This window comes from Ambystoma mexicanum, chromosome 1q, assembly GCF_040938575.1.
Source record: "Ambystoma mexicanum isolate Mex_15411 chromosome 1q, UKY_AmexF1_1, whole genome shotgun sequence".
NCBI lineage: Eukaryota > Metazoa > Chordata > Amphibia > Caudata > Ambystomatidae > Ambystoma > Ambystoma mexicanum.
Genome location: NC_090922.1, coordinates 520288410 through 520302897, shown reverse-complemented (window position 1 = coordinate 520302897; position 14488 = coordinate 520288410).

The window sequence follows — 14488 nt, the reverse complement described above, 5'->3', positions numbered from 1 at the left end:
CTGGGCCATGGCCATTTGCGGGGGTGTCACAGAGGGGCTGTTGACCTCATGTTGCCTTGCCACAGGGCTTGTGGGGGATGGCCAGTCGTCGTCTTGTGGGTGCCCCTGCGTGGTATCCTCATGTTGTACGGGATGGGACAGACAGGGGGATTGGGACAGGTCATGGATGGATCTGACTTCGACATCCCCGTCTTCTGTGTCGGAGCATGCTGCCATCAATGGGGTGTCACCTATGGTGCTGCTGCCACCAGAGGCAGTGCCTTCTGTGGCATCCGTTGGGGGGACCTGTGGTGGTGGTGTTGTGGGCATGCTGGCTGCTGGGGTGCCTGTTGATGTTCCCTCCTCTGTGCTGCCACCTGATTTGTGCTGCTGCCGTGTCTTGATGCGTGCAGCTGAGGTGGAGGGTCTTTGGCCGTTGGTCTTGGCCCTCTTTGCAGGTGTGCTGGTAGGGGTGTCCTGATGCTCGTCGTTTGGATCGGACCCTGTGGTGGAGTAAAGGAGGGCGAGGGTTATTAATGGGTCTGTGGGTATTGGAATGGCATTGTATCACATGCATTGGGGTGGTACCTGAGGGTGATTTGGGTCGGGGCCTTGGAGGTGCTTTCATTTGTGTGTGGAGTGAGGGTGCAGTTGTTTGGCAGCCTGCAGTTAGGGTGTGCCTGCTGCACGTGTAGTGGGTGTTTTAGGGGTTTTTAATTATTTATGTATTTATTGTGAGTTTTAAAGTGCGCTATCAGGCCGATGTGTGTGGACGTTCTCCTGGACATGTGTTTCTGTTGCACTATGTGGACACATGGTACTTCACATGATTGGACATTGTGGATTTAGCATTGTTTTATCTGGCCCACCTACCTGAATCTTCGGATGTCTGCACTCCTTTCTCCATCCCTCCGACTCCCTCTATGCTCTCCATTCCGATGGTGGAGGCACAGATTTCTTCCCAGGGGGTCAACTTGATGGGTGATTCAGGACCTCCCCCGGTGGCTGTGGCAATGTTGCGGTTGGCAGAGAGTATGCTGCGGACGCGTATCCGCAGGTCGTCCCATCGCTTTCTGCATTGCTGTGGGTTGCGGGGTGCGGTCCCCACCGCACTTACCCGCTGTGCCACCAGAGCCCATATGGCCTTCTTGTTCGCAAGTGCCGTCCTGGTCATTTGCGTGGAGAAGACGACGGCAGCATTCTCCTGGAGGGTCTCTGTTAGCACGGTGAGTTCCTCACGGGAGAAGTGGACCTGCCGCTTGCGGTCGCACGCTTTCTTCGCTGCTTTTCCCATTTTTCTTGGTTTCGCTAGGGTGGATGACGGGTTGGGGTGTGTCTCAGGGTAGTGTTTTTAGTGGTTGTGTGGTTTTTGTGGTTTTATAGGTGTACGGCGGGATGTTTACCGTTCCGGGCCCATGTTTTTACTTCCGTTTCCGTATATTTACGGTCACCGTACTTTCCGGTAGGCGCACACTGCGGTGTCCGCTGTGATGGGTGGCGGTATTGCACCTAGGGCGCCGTACGGCGGCGGTGTGGGCCGTTTTGGGTTCATTTCCGCCATCGCGGACTTTGCACTTCCGCCATGCCGTGGTGCTCGTGCCCGATGGGTCGGAATGGGCCGCACTTTGCTCCATCGTGCAATGGCGGAAACGCTATTTACGCTGTGGCGGTCCGGTCAGTCACTTTCCGCCAGGGTCGTAATGAGGGCCATTTGTGTAGACTACCTTTACACCAGATGGTCGTAACAATGATACTGGGCCTCATTACACGGAAGGCGGTAACGGTTAACGGTCACCGGTAATGGTACCGGTGACCGTTACCCTTATCGCCTTACTACGAGGTCCCTTTGCGGGTTGGTACTTTAATGCCTGCTATTTAGCAGGCGTTAAAAACCAACCCGCAAAGGGACCAGGGTGCTAATTATAGTACCGCAATTTGCGGTACCGTAATTAGCACCTTCCCCATTCCCATTATGCCCTATGGGGCAAAAATGGGAATGGGGAAGGGCAAAGGGGGAAGGGGGAATTACCGCCCCGACAACCTTGGAATAGGGCGGTAATTCCCCTTTCCTCCAAGGCGGTGCCGGTATTTTACCGGCATGGACCAAGGTGCTAAAAGCACCTTGGTCCACCGCCTACCGTGTAATGAGGCCCACTGTATTTTAGGCCCACAAAGTTGGACTGCAGAGACATCAGACATAATGGGGTTTGTGTAGCCATGATACTTGATGTCTCTTTCTTCTTTTCTTCAGCTTTAAAGCCACTGTACTGTATGCCGTAAGTTTGTACATTTTTGGGGGGAGTGGGGGCTGATGGGATGTTGTGGTATGTTGATGGTATTATGTACCCATGCAAAAATAATAAAGAGAATTTGAAAACAAAAAGCAATGCATCGTTAAAATCCAGATACATGTCGGTCAACCCTGATACAAAGAATTCTTTGGGGGCTAAAGGCAATAACGCTTCCAGGGGTGACACCTCAAAGAAAAAACTGTTCTCTATGCTGCTTTGTGTCAGTGGTACGCTGAAGAGATCAAGCTCCAATTTCACACACTCCCCAGAGGCAACATCTAAGAAGGCCATTGTTTTTTAGAACAAATCATCACCCTTGTGTATTTTAGAGGTAACGTGGTTCTTGTTAGTTTCATGTCTGCGTCGGGCCTTTGAGCTTCTTTGCTTAACTTGTTTCGGAGGGCTGCATAGATGTGATGTGGCCCTCTTCGTTGTGACACTCCCACAAGGTCTTTAAATGAAGCCTGGTCCATCCTGCCACTTGTTTTTCTGTTTGTAGAGATGATTGGCTTCTGTTGTCACACTCCCCATGACGTCTTTTGCAACACGGGTGGCAGCTGTTTTCACATGTTGTGTAACTAATTCATAGCTGTGGTGTAGGAAGGGAATTGCGCATCTAAAGAGACTTCTAAAGATACTGCTGAGTCCCGCTGCATACATTGAGGGACTCCCACTAAAGTTTGGTTGATCACCATAGCCGGCCTTGCTCCTGTAATATTCAATATAAGCCCTGGGGTGCCCATAGTTCTTCATCACGGCCACTAAGATGGGAGTCGACACTGCGTACAACACTGACGGATGGCCCGTGGTGGCAGATATGTTCTCAAACGAAATGTCTCTCATTGAACAACCGTCTACGTTCAATCCATTATACGTTTTTGCATCAGGTATATTACTCCCCTAAGAGGTTGCATAAATTCTACCTGGAAAGACCACCCAGCTGTACTAGGTGCTCTTGCGACTGAGCCGATTCTCTCCATGTGACATGGTCCTGTCCCTTAATACAACATTTTGTGCAGCAGAAGAAACGGCTATGCGCTCCATGTTGTGTGAATCCTGGCAATACTCTCTGGAATTTCGGCTGCTAGCCTTGATTGAAACCAGATCTAGAACTGGAAAAAGACTTGCGGGAATGGCATCAGTTGTTGCCAGAGCATTAGTTGCCACGGCATGTGGGAAATCCACGGCAACAACATTGCGTGAATGGTTGGCCTACATGAATATGTGTGAACATAGGGAAACGCTGTAGCCCTCCTCCTTGCCTTGCAGAGCAGGCCATTGGACTATTGGCCCCCTGTCCCGGAACTATATGCTGAACACTGACAATGTGTAGACTACCTTTACACCAGATGGTCATAACAATGATAATGTATTTTAGGCCCACAAAGTTGGACTGCATAGACATCGGCCATAATGGGGTTTGTGTAGCCATGATACTTGATGTCTCTTTCTTCTTTTCTATAGCTTTAAAGTCACTGTACTGTGTGCCGTAAGTTTGTACATTTTTGGGGGGAGTGGGGCTGATGGGATGTTGTGGTATGTTAATGGTATTATGTACCCATGCAAAAATAATAAAGAGAATTTGAAAACAAAAAGCAATGCATTGTTAAAATCCAGATACATGTCGGTCAACCCTGATACAAAGAATTCTTTGGGGGCTAAAGGCGATAACGCTGCCAGGGATGACACCTCTAAGAAAAAAACTGTTCTCAATGCTGGTTTGTGTCAGTGGGACGCTGATGAGATCAAGGTCCAATTTCACACACTCCCCAGAGGCACCATGTAAGAAGGCCATTGTTTTTTAGAACGAATCATCACCCTTGTGTATTTTAGAGGTAACATGGTTCTTGTTAGTTTCATGCCTGCTTCGGGCCTTTGAGCTTCTTTGCTTAACTTGTTTCGGAGGGCCGCATAGATGTGATGTGGCCCTCTTCATTGTGACACTCCCACAAGGTCTTTAAATGAAGCCTGATCAATCCTGCCACTTGTTTTTCTGTTTGTTGAGTTGATTGGCAACTTCTGTTGTCACACTCCCCATGACGTCTTTTGCAATACGGGTGGCAGCTGTTTTCACATGTTGTGTAACTAATTCATAGCTGTGGTGTAGGGAGGGACTTGCGCATCTAAAGAGACTTTTAAAGATACCACTGAGTCCCGCTCCATACATTGCAGGGCTCCCACTAAAGTTTGGTTGATCACCATAGCCGGCCTTGCTCCTGTAATATTCAATATGAGCCCTGGGGTGCCCATAGTTCTTCATCACGGCCACTGTGACACTGTTTTATTTGTCTTTGCGCTGCAGTGGTTGGAAGTGCAATCACAGCCAGACTTGTCTGTATTGAAATGATACAAACTTCACTTGATTGACTCTAATCTGAATGTTGATGGTGTCAAAATGGTTTGTACACACAGGGACGTAATTGGGCTTGCTGTATTGAATGTTCACAATATCACTGTTGTTACCTTTGATCTCCACAGTTCTAAGTAATGGTGTATAGCTATCCCCCACCCTTTGATACTCCACTATATTCCTGTAAATCAGTAAGCTGTAAAACATGCCATTAATATCAGCTAGGCTATTGTCCCGGGGGTCTTTATTTCCAACATGTTACACGGTTCGTAGCATGTTATGTTGTCTCCTCGTTGATGAAAACCTGACTGACTCGCATGGCCCTTGAAGAAATCTTTTTTCTAGTGCAGATCTGGATGTAACACTGTGTCGCCATACTCTGTTATGATTGATATGCTTTTGTTGAGGACTCTGACAAGATCTCATCTATTTGGGTAGTACCCGTCAGAGAGCCATCCATGTGAAAGCCTTCTAGGAATTGTTTGTTTTATGATAAACGTGGCATCCCCACTGCTTAAATTGGCCCACGAACTTCTGTGAGCACCACTGTACTTCATAATTTTTGGGTTTATCCAACTATAAAGTGAAGTTGGATTTTATGTTCTCTGGGAATGTATCTGTGTGGACCTTTCTGGAGATAATAATGTAAACAGGTGGAGGCTCCATGACTTTCCTGCTATACATCCATAGATTCTAGAGAGCTGCCATCCACCCAACTATTGAATTTCACAATCCATCCCAACCATTTCACTAGATATTGTTTTATAGAGGCTCATCCTTTATTAGTTATTACGTTTTCTATTCTGTAAACTCTGTGTAGGTCCTCAGTGACTTTTTGGATCTCCGCCCTATAAAAAACACATTGAACAGCTTTCCCTAAGTAATCAATTAGTCTGTATAAATAAAGACCTTTGCGGAAAGCTGCGCCATTTACGATAAAGATCTTGTTTCTGTAGTTCTGCTCATGCCCCTTTGTAAAGACAGCATTCCATTTTGAGATCTGCACATGATCACCCTTTCTAAGGGGAGTTCTTGCCTCTGTTTCAAAAGTCTTTAAGCATGAAGGTTTTTCCAGACCTCCAAGGAATTCTGAGTTGTTACTGCTACGGTGATAGTTTTATGGTGTGTGTTGTTATACATATTTATAAATGAGAGTAACACATTCATATGGGCATTTTTAGCTGTGAAGAAATACCAGATCTGTTTCAAAGGTTTGTATAAAATGCTCTACAATAGAGGCTTTAACTTCGGAACGTGTTATGAAATGGTGCACCCCGTGTTTTAGATAGATCTGTAGCAGTTTATTTAGAAACACTTTACTGGCAATCTGCCTGTAGTTTAGTGGGCACTCGCCCGCTGTTAAATATGCATTTAAAAGCTGCAACCACACTGGGTCCCATCTTGACCCATTCTTTTAAAGCCTCAACATAGGCGTATCATGATAGGACATTGATGAAGGCTAGAATATGTCTAAAGTCGTGATTTTCTCCCTGCAACTGGCTCATATCCATAAAATCATAATGCCATTGTTGATCGATATCAGATACCACAGTCATTCATCATTTAAAATGTTTTCAGACCAGCTTGCGTAGTGCGTAGGACTCCTGATCTGATAGTCACGTCTTGACAGTGCTCCTTGACACATTCTCCCATCAGTTCTAAGTTTACGATACAATCCCTCAACACCTCCATAACTACCAACACACCCTTCATCGTAATATATTTTGGACAGCTTTACGCAGGCCATGTTCACTCCTTGGCAGTTGGACATAGAGACACAACTACATTTTTAAAACAACAGATTTGTATTCACGTTTACACCATCAGATTTATATTCACATTTAATATCTGGGCTTATTTACTGCTGTATAATTACCAATCAGGCTACAAATTCGGCAGTATGCTCAATTATTTCATACACACTCTACCGTTCACTGCGTCGATAAGCAAACATTCACAGTATAATGGTGCCTGATAGAAATTCATAAAGCTCCCTATCAAACAGCCAGTGCCATTCAACGGCTAGGAGTGCATGTTGCATGTTGTACACCTCCAGCTTCAATGAAAGTTCAACAGGCAGTCTTAAATCGTTGAAACCCCCTCTGTAATGATTTTGTCAGTAGATGTCTATTGGTGTCTATCGGTGGCGTCTGTTAAAACATATGTTCATGATACATAGAAAATTGTTGCATTCACGTTTGAATGCCTGATGTGGTTTTAAAATATCCATGGGGATATACTGCCTACATGTTATTTAAGTAAAGCCAGCATTAATTGCTGTACACATCCAGTGGAGAGTTTCAAATAAAATTTGCAGCTTGTCAACGGGTGTTAATTTTTGATTTCCTGCAATTCCGCATAAATACTTGTAAATTGTCTACATTCTCAATCTTCATAGGTCAGTTTACGAGGCATCATGTGCATTTCTCTGTTGTAGTGGCTTAAATATACTTTATCCCCCCACTTGCAGACAGTTTTCTCAATTATACTTCTAACACACAGCAGAAATCCCTGTCTAAACTGATTCATTTTCAACAGGGGTTTATACGCCACTTGTATAGTCCACATCATTCTATGCCTTTCCCAACCCTTAGCTGTGTTGACGGCTGTATTAGATGCATCATTTTTACAAGACGTGAAGGCTCAGCATGTAGCATATTTTATGTATTGATTTATCTGAATAGGATATTTGCAAATATTGATGAGCCCTCTGCTTATTCCTTTTGCACCATTTTTAATAGTGTTGCTTTAAGCATATTTTCCCCACTATGACTGTGAAGCCCTGAATGGCTAAGATATCAGTACAAGTCATAGCGGTTATGACCGCATAGTTTTAACACTATTGGTCTCCATTATTGAGATTCGTTACTTACACAGTCTATTATTAAGATTCCTGGGGTTTTCAATTTGATTTGAGCATCAAACAGAATAAATATTGACAGTGTCTGCTACAGCTTGCCTCTCCTCATTGCCCATGTTATCAGCTAGAGGCTGTAGACAAAAACAGAAATGCATGGTTTTAACGCTGGGTTAGTTGTCACACCTCTAAAAAGGTACAAGCGTTTGATTTGAAAATATACCCACTGACTGGCACGATATCCGATTTCGATGATACATTACTCCATTTCTGCATGTTGCTTATCTAAACATAAAAGTATGGACTCTACGCCAATGAGCTGCTCGAGAACCATGTTATCAGCATCATTATCATTTGCAAAAGAGCCATTTCTTCGGCTGCACTCACCTGAGCATTTTAAATGACATCTCAACCAGAACTCCCCTTGACAGTGGCGATGAGAGGTGGCTGACTGCCAAAACAAAGTGTATACATGTTCTCTCTGAGCTCCCGAACATCACAGTCTACCATCAAAGCCTGTGAGTCATCCACTGCATCAAAACTGTTGCATCATCTCCTAAGTCAATAAGGTAAATAAATATCATCAGGATCGCTGGTGCTGCCGGGGCTGTTTTCTCCCCGTCATAACTGTAGCTGTTCCTAATTACAGTTTCCCTGACACCTGCTTCATAGACCTGAGGCGTCTGAAGAGCACACTTGCTTTCGAGGCATATCTGTATTGTGAGATCCCGCCCCTAATAGTGTCATAGGGCCTCATTACACGGAAGGCGGTGAGCCATGGCGCTATTAGCGCCATGGCTCATGCCGGTAAAATACCGGCACCGCCTTGGCGGAAAGGGGATTTACCGCCCCATTCCAAGGTTGGTGGGGCGGTCAATCCCCCTTCCGCCATTGCCCTTCCCCATTCCCATTTCTGCCCCATAGGGCTCTATGGGAATGGGGAAGGCGCTAATTACGGCACCGCAATTTTGCGGTGCCGTAATTAGCTCCGAGGTCCCTTAGCGGGTTGGTTTTAAACGCCTGCAAAAAGCAGGCGTTAAAGCACCAACCCGCTAAGGGACCTCGTAGTAAGGCGGTACTGGTTAACGGTCACCGTTACCATTAACGGTGGCCGTTAACCATTACCGCCTTCCGTGTAATGAGGCCCATAGTCTTAGAGCCACTCACAAACATATGCCTATTTAGCACATATACCCATTCAAACTATATATATAGGGGTGCTATCAAAGTTGTATTTTTATATCACATTGTATGGGGTTCTTATCCAATTTATATTATATTTATGTAAAATGTACTAGGTCACCAAACTTATTGGGGTTCAATAAAATGTATAGGGGTTTGGATAAATCTATATCAGATTTTTATATCAAATGCATTAGCATTCATCTCAAATTTTATAAAATCCATACAAAATGTGTTTGCAATTTTTGGGGTCATCAAATTTATTGGGGTTCAATTAATTGTATTGGGGTTCGAATAAAATGATATCAGGTGTGTTTATCAAACTCATTTGAGTTTTTATCAAATGTATATAAAATACATATGAAATGTATATAACATGTTTAAGGGTGATCACATTTATTGGGGTTCAATTAAATTCATAGGTGTTCAGGTTATCTATACCAAATGTTATATACACTGCAGCGGGGCTCTTATCGAGTTTGTGGTTCATTGCAATCTATAGGGGTGTAATAAAGGGGCATGACCACCTGTCACTTGTCACGCTTGATGAAAAGTATTCCACTCCACTACTGTGGCGGAAACCTAAGTTGTGTTCTGCCCTTCCTCTCCACCATACAAATACACAAGAGGTTTATATATTTTTACATTAAGCAGAGCTCAAATGAGCTCCTATATGTCAAGGTTAGCTCCTTCTTTGTACGCTTTCTCAATACTGTTTCTTCATTCGGAGCAGCATCAATTTGGCCATTTTGAATAGTACGTATTGTTGACATTTTTGCGTGTTCTGCATTTCTGCCTAGGTTGTACGATTCCCCATTACTTTTCATTTCATTTTTTAAAAAAGTTTTCAGACTTTCTTCCATGTTCTTTTTTATGATATATTTTAAAAGGCCCAGCCATAATGCAACCTCTTAAGTAGGCATATAGGCATATGTTTGGCTTTCCCAAATTGTGCAGACCTTCACCTATGCTGCCAACGTGTAAGCCTCCATGGGATTTTACATTGACTTTTATAACTCATGTGAAGTTTAGGTTTTTAAGGAACAGTATGTTGAGCTGCCAATGTCTTAATTTGGTTGAAAAAAGTGGTGCATGTGCAAGTGTAGCTTTGTTTGTTCTGGCTTAGCAGGCGGAATGCTGAAAGGCCTGGAGGAGGGGGCGGGGTGGCTTCAGGTAAGTCAGAATTCCATGACACATTCTCAGGCTGGGTCCATAGCGGCTTCCACGCAAATCATTGTACGTTCACAATTACATTCTGGAAAATAAATCCTTGCTGCAGTAGTGGTGCTGCATCTTCAGTTTGTGTGCTCCTTTATACTGCACGAATGTGCTTTCATGGGCAATGTAATCTATCCACTTCTCTCGAGTTATTTACCTGTCTTCATGGAATGGCATCTTGCGCAGTCTTTTCTTGAAAGGTGACTTCTTTGACAGGGGTTTCCAAACTTCACAAGTTCGGGTCCATCAACACTTTTTCCAGTAGCCCTGCAAAATGCCTGCAGTGAGTGCAGCTACACCGGTTATCAGACAGCGGTGCACCTCTCAAAGCTCCACTAAGGCAAAGGCACCTCTCTTCCCAGAGACAGACCTGAAGTAGTTGGGAATGGCCTTGGATTTGCAATCAGGACTGGTTTAGAGAAATGCTCATCCTTTTGTACTCAGCCTACAAAGTACCAACAGAGGGCCCACTTGGTCAGCTCTCTGTTAGCCCAAGTGTCAAGGAAGTAAAGAAACAGAAGAAGAAAGCTCATAGCCACACACCTGCTGCCAGAGCCCAGGGTGAAGCTTGGAGTTGGAGGCTGTGTGGCCTTAATGGTAATGAACCTGCATGTGGGTGTGCTGATAAGCAACGTAATGTCATGTGCTATATTTCTGTGGTGCGTTTTCAAAGTTAAAAAGGCAGAGATTATTGGTGGAGTTCTGTTATCATGGCTCCCTGTGGCAAAGAACGAACGTTGGTGAGGGGTAGCCCAGTATTTTGACAAGCTGTCCCTATATCTGTGCAGAGATGCTGAGGACACGTGAGAGAGGTGCCAACGTCTAGAAGACTAATAAGGGCTTAGCAGCCACAAACCGAATTCCAGCGCCTTGTCGAGTGAGCACAATGGCGAATGGTTGCATTCAAGTGGGACCGCAAACCAGAGCACTGTTACAGCTTAGACATGGGGGAAACACAAGATGACTCCTTCCTTACACATGATCCTTACTGAGGCACTGACGTATGAGTGTTTCCTTCACCCGCCCCTTGAGGCAAAGGGGTCAGAGACAGAGGCCGTTGCCTTGCAGCATGGACACAGATCACTGAGTTGTTCGTTGTGTGGGCGGAATCCTCTGACTTCAGTCCTCTGAAGCTTGCTGTTCTTCGGGAGGGTTGACATCTGTAAGCCCTTCATTTCATTCAGTTAAATGGACATTTTCAAGTGAAGGCAAACTCGAGGTTGACTAAAGGCTGCAGCCAACTGGTGAATTTCCCCCATTGTTTTTATATATCTGACAATATCTCATGTGCTCTGGGTTTAAAGATATGTATCAGTCCGCTGGGAGACTGAGGCCCTCATTACAACACCGGCGCTAAACTATGGGGCTATTAGCACCATGGTTGGTGCCGGTGTTGTAACAAGTCCTCCATGGTGAAATGGGGAAATACCACCCCATTCCAAGGTTGGCGGGGCGGTAGTTCCCATTTCACCATGGCCCTTCCCCATTCCCATTTTTGCCCCATAGGGCTCAATGGGAATGGGGAAGGCAGCAATTACGGTACCGCAAATTGCGGTACCGTAATTGCCTGCGAGGTCCCTTTGCGGGTCGTTACTTTAACGGTTGGTCCAGACCAGCCGTTCAGGTCGGGTCCAGCAAAGGGACCTCGTAGTAAGGCGCTAAGTGGTTAACGGCGCCGCAGCTTTTTATGACGCCATTAACCACTTAGCGCCAGGGTCGTAATGACCCCATGAGTGTGTGTGTTTGGGGCGCGGGGTGTCTGACTGTGTGCCCGTGTGTGTGGATTTGTGTGTGTGTCTTCTGTCTATAGGTGTATGTGTGTGTAGCACTACAGCGAATGTCCAAAATAATAAAATACAATTGACTCTATTAGAAGTGAGTACCCTCTTAGTATAGCAGACCTTGGCAGAGCCACCTTAGGGGACTCATTATGCCCTTAGCAGTAGGCTCATGGTGGTAACCACATGCAATACTTATTGGCAAATAGTTGCCAATATGACCCATTCCAATCTGTAGGTGCTTATCCAGTCCTGGTTTTTTTTCTTTGCATTCTGGGACTGGTAGTTCTACTTTTCTCATTAGAAAACTGAACTACAAGTCCCAGAATGCAAATAATAAACCAGGGCTGGATTAGCACCTACAGATTGGAATAGGTCATGTTGGAAACTATGTTAGCATTGTGAGGCGTTTGCAAGAATAATTACTTTAATACTCCTAGAGAGATAAAGGCGCTGTATTACACCAGTTTGGAAAGACCACGGGAGCCAGAGAGTTACCACCTCTGGGCCTGAGACACAAATGCCCCTGAAGGAGTCCCGCTGACAGACTGCGTCCAAGCCATAGAGGTTGGCCGGGCCAGTAAATGTGAGGACACTTGCAGGGCTGAGACTAACCACATATAACACTGAACGTAGGTACCTAACATTATGAGGGAAGCCACATCGGAAGAAAGCCGGAAAGCACATAAGGAGGCAATGGCGGTTAAAAGGAAGGTGTTTTCTGTGCAGGCTTACTTGCTGGCTGCTGGGCTGAGGAAGATGCTCCACATGATCAGCCAAAGAAGTATTCAAGGGATTCCCAGGCCAAGGCAGCTTTTTCGCAAAAGACCAGTCAAAGAAGGAAGCAGGCCTGGCCATGGATTATGCCACCAGCCTCTACTCCACCCCATCCCATCGATGCCTCACAGCACATGGCCACTGATACCTCAGAGCAGCCAAGCCCTCGCATCATCGACTGATGGCCTGCGAAACACCAAACACGCCTAGAGTGACACTTCTCTCCTTACACTGGGAAAGAGACAGTACCAGGGTCACTGCCATTACCTCCTCGCCCATCTTCCTCGTCCCAGTCCTATGCAATTGAGGTGTGCTGACCCTGGGCAGACTCTTGCCATAGCAAGCATTTCCTTTGAATCCATTTTCTATCTCCTGTTTACCTTCTTAGTCTGGCCCCTTCTAGGGTGAGACCCATATTGCCCCAGTCTGACCGCCACACTCCCTGTTTTCTGTCTGTCCTTGGACATTGACTCCTCCTCCAATAGTGATATGCTTGGCCATCTCGGGTGGTAGCGGATATACGTTAGACAGCCTGCGGAGCAGGCGTGCCCACTGTGGATGAGACACCCTTGGCTCAGGTACTTTGAGGGTTTGTGTCGGTCCTTACCCCGCTGGCTGACCATGGTAGGGGCACCGGTGGCATGGATATAGAAGAAACGCACAATGCACAGTTCGTCCCTGTGGCTTGGCAACTTACTTTGGCAACCTTGATAGGTTTTGTTGTTTCCCATGTGGGATGATGTCATAGCTGATGTAATTGAAGTATAAAGTATTTTTGTAGTCCCAAAAATTAGATTACAGTGAGTGAGCTGCATTTTATATGATCACCAGATTTCTCTACTTTATTTGAGCTGACAATAAAGTAGTACTTTGCCATATTCTTTGAGTCTGTCCGGTTATTTGTGTTTGAGATCATTTTTTATGATTATTCCATTCTGCCCATAAGATACGCTGCAAGGGCTGGTGCACATTTTGGTAGCGGTGCGGATGGTTCAAGGTCCAGTCGACCTTGGCCCAGATCTAGACAGTCGGACGATCGATGACTTCCGCCATTAGCCAGAAGACTGTAGAGCTTCCTGTGGAGAGCGGTGCACAATACACATGTTTGAAAAGAATCGTTTGGCAGGTGCCCCGTTGACGAAATTCCTGCCCGGTCCCCGCAGTTGCCCACAGACTGAAGGCGAACTTGTCGATTGGGGAAGAGTCGATGCAGAGGGACTCGAACTGAGCCACGGATTTAAGTAGAGCATTGAAAGTGGCAAATAAGGAGGAGGGGCTATATTATAAGTGTCATGTATATGTCATGTGCTATATTTCTGTGGTGCGTTTTCAAAGTTAAAAAGGCAGAGATTATTGGTGGAGTTCTGTTATCATGGCTCCCTGTGGCAAAGAACGAACGTTGGTGAGGGGTAGCCCAGTATTTTGACAAGCTGTCCCTATATCTGTGCAGAGATGCTGAGGACACGTGAGAGAGGTGCCAACGTCTAGAAGACTAATAAGGGCTTAGCAGCCACAAACCGAATTCCAGCGCCTTGTCGAGTGAGCACAATGGCGAATGGTTGCATTCAAGTGGGACCGCAAACCAGAGCACTGTTACAGCTTAGACATGGGGGAAACACAAGATGACTCCTTCCTTACACATGATCCTTACTGAGGCACTGACGTAAAGTGGCAAATAAGGAGGAGGGGCTATATTATAAGTGTAAATATATGGTAACGAGATTTGTGTTTAAAGAGATAGATACCCCAATTCCAGGTTCCAAGGGGACCAAAGAATACACATTAATCTCTAAACAGAGTATATGATAGGGATTCCTGGGGCAAGTGCCAATTAAGAAGAATGCGTATTACACTCCAAAATGGGGTAAATAGTGAGATGAGATACATCTACTAAGGGAAAGTAAAGGAAGGCGATCACAGAAAAAAGAAAAAGTGCACGTTTATTAGGGGTTATAAATACATCAGTGTAAAACTTTTATTGTGTATAAACTGAGAAATATAAAACCATAGTAATAAATTTAACTAATTATCAGGCCTGAAGATCAAGTGATTGACG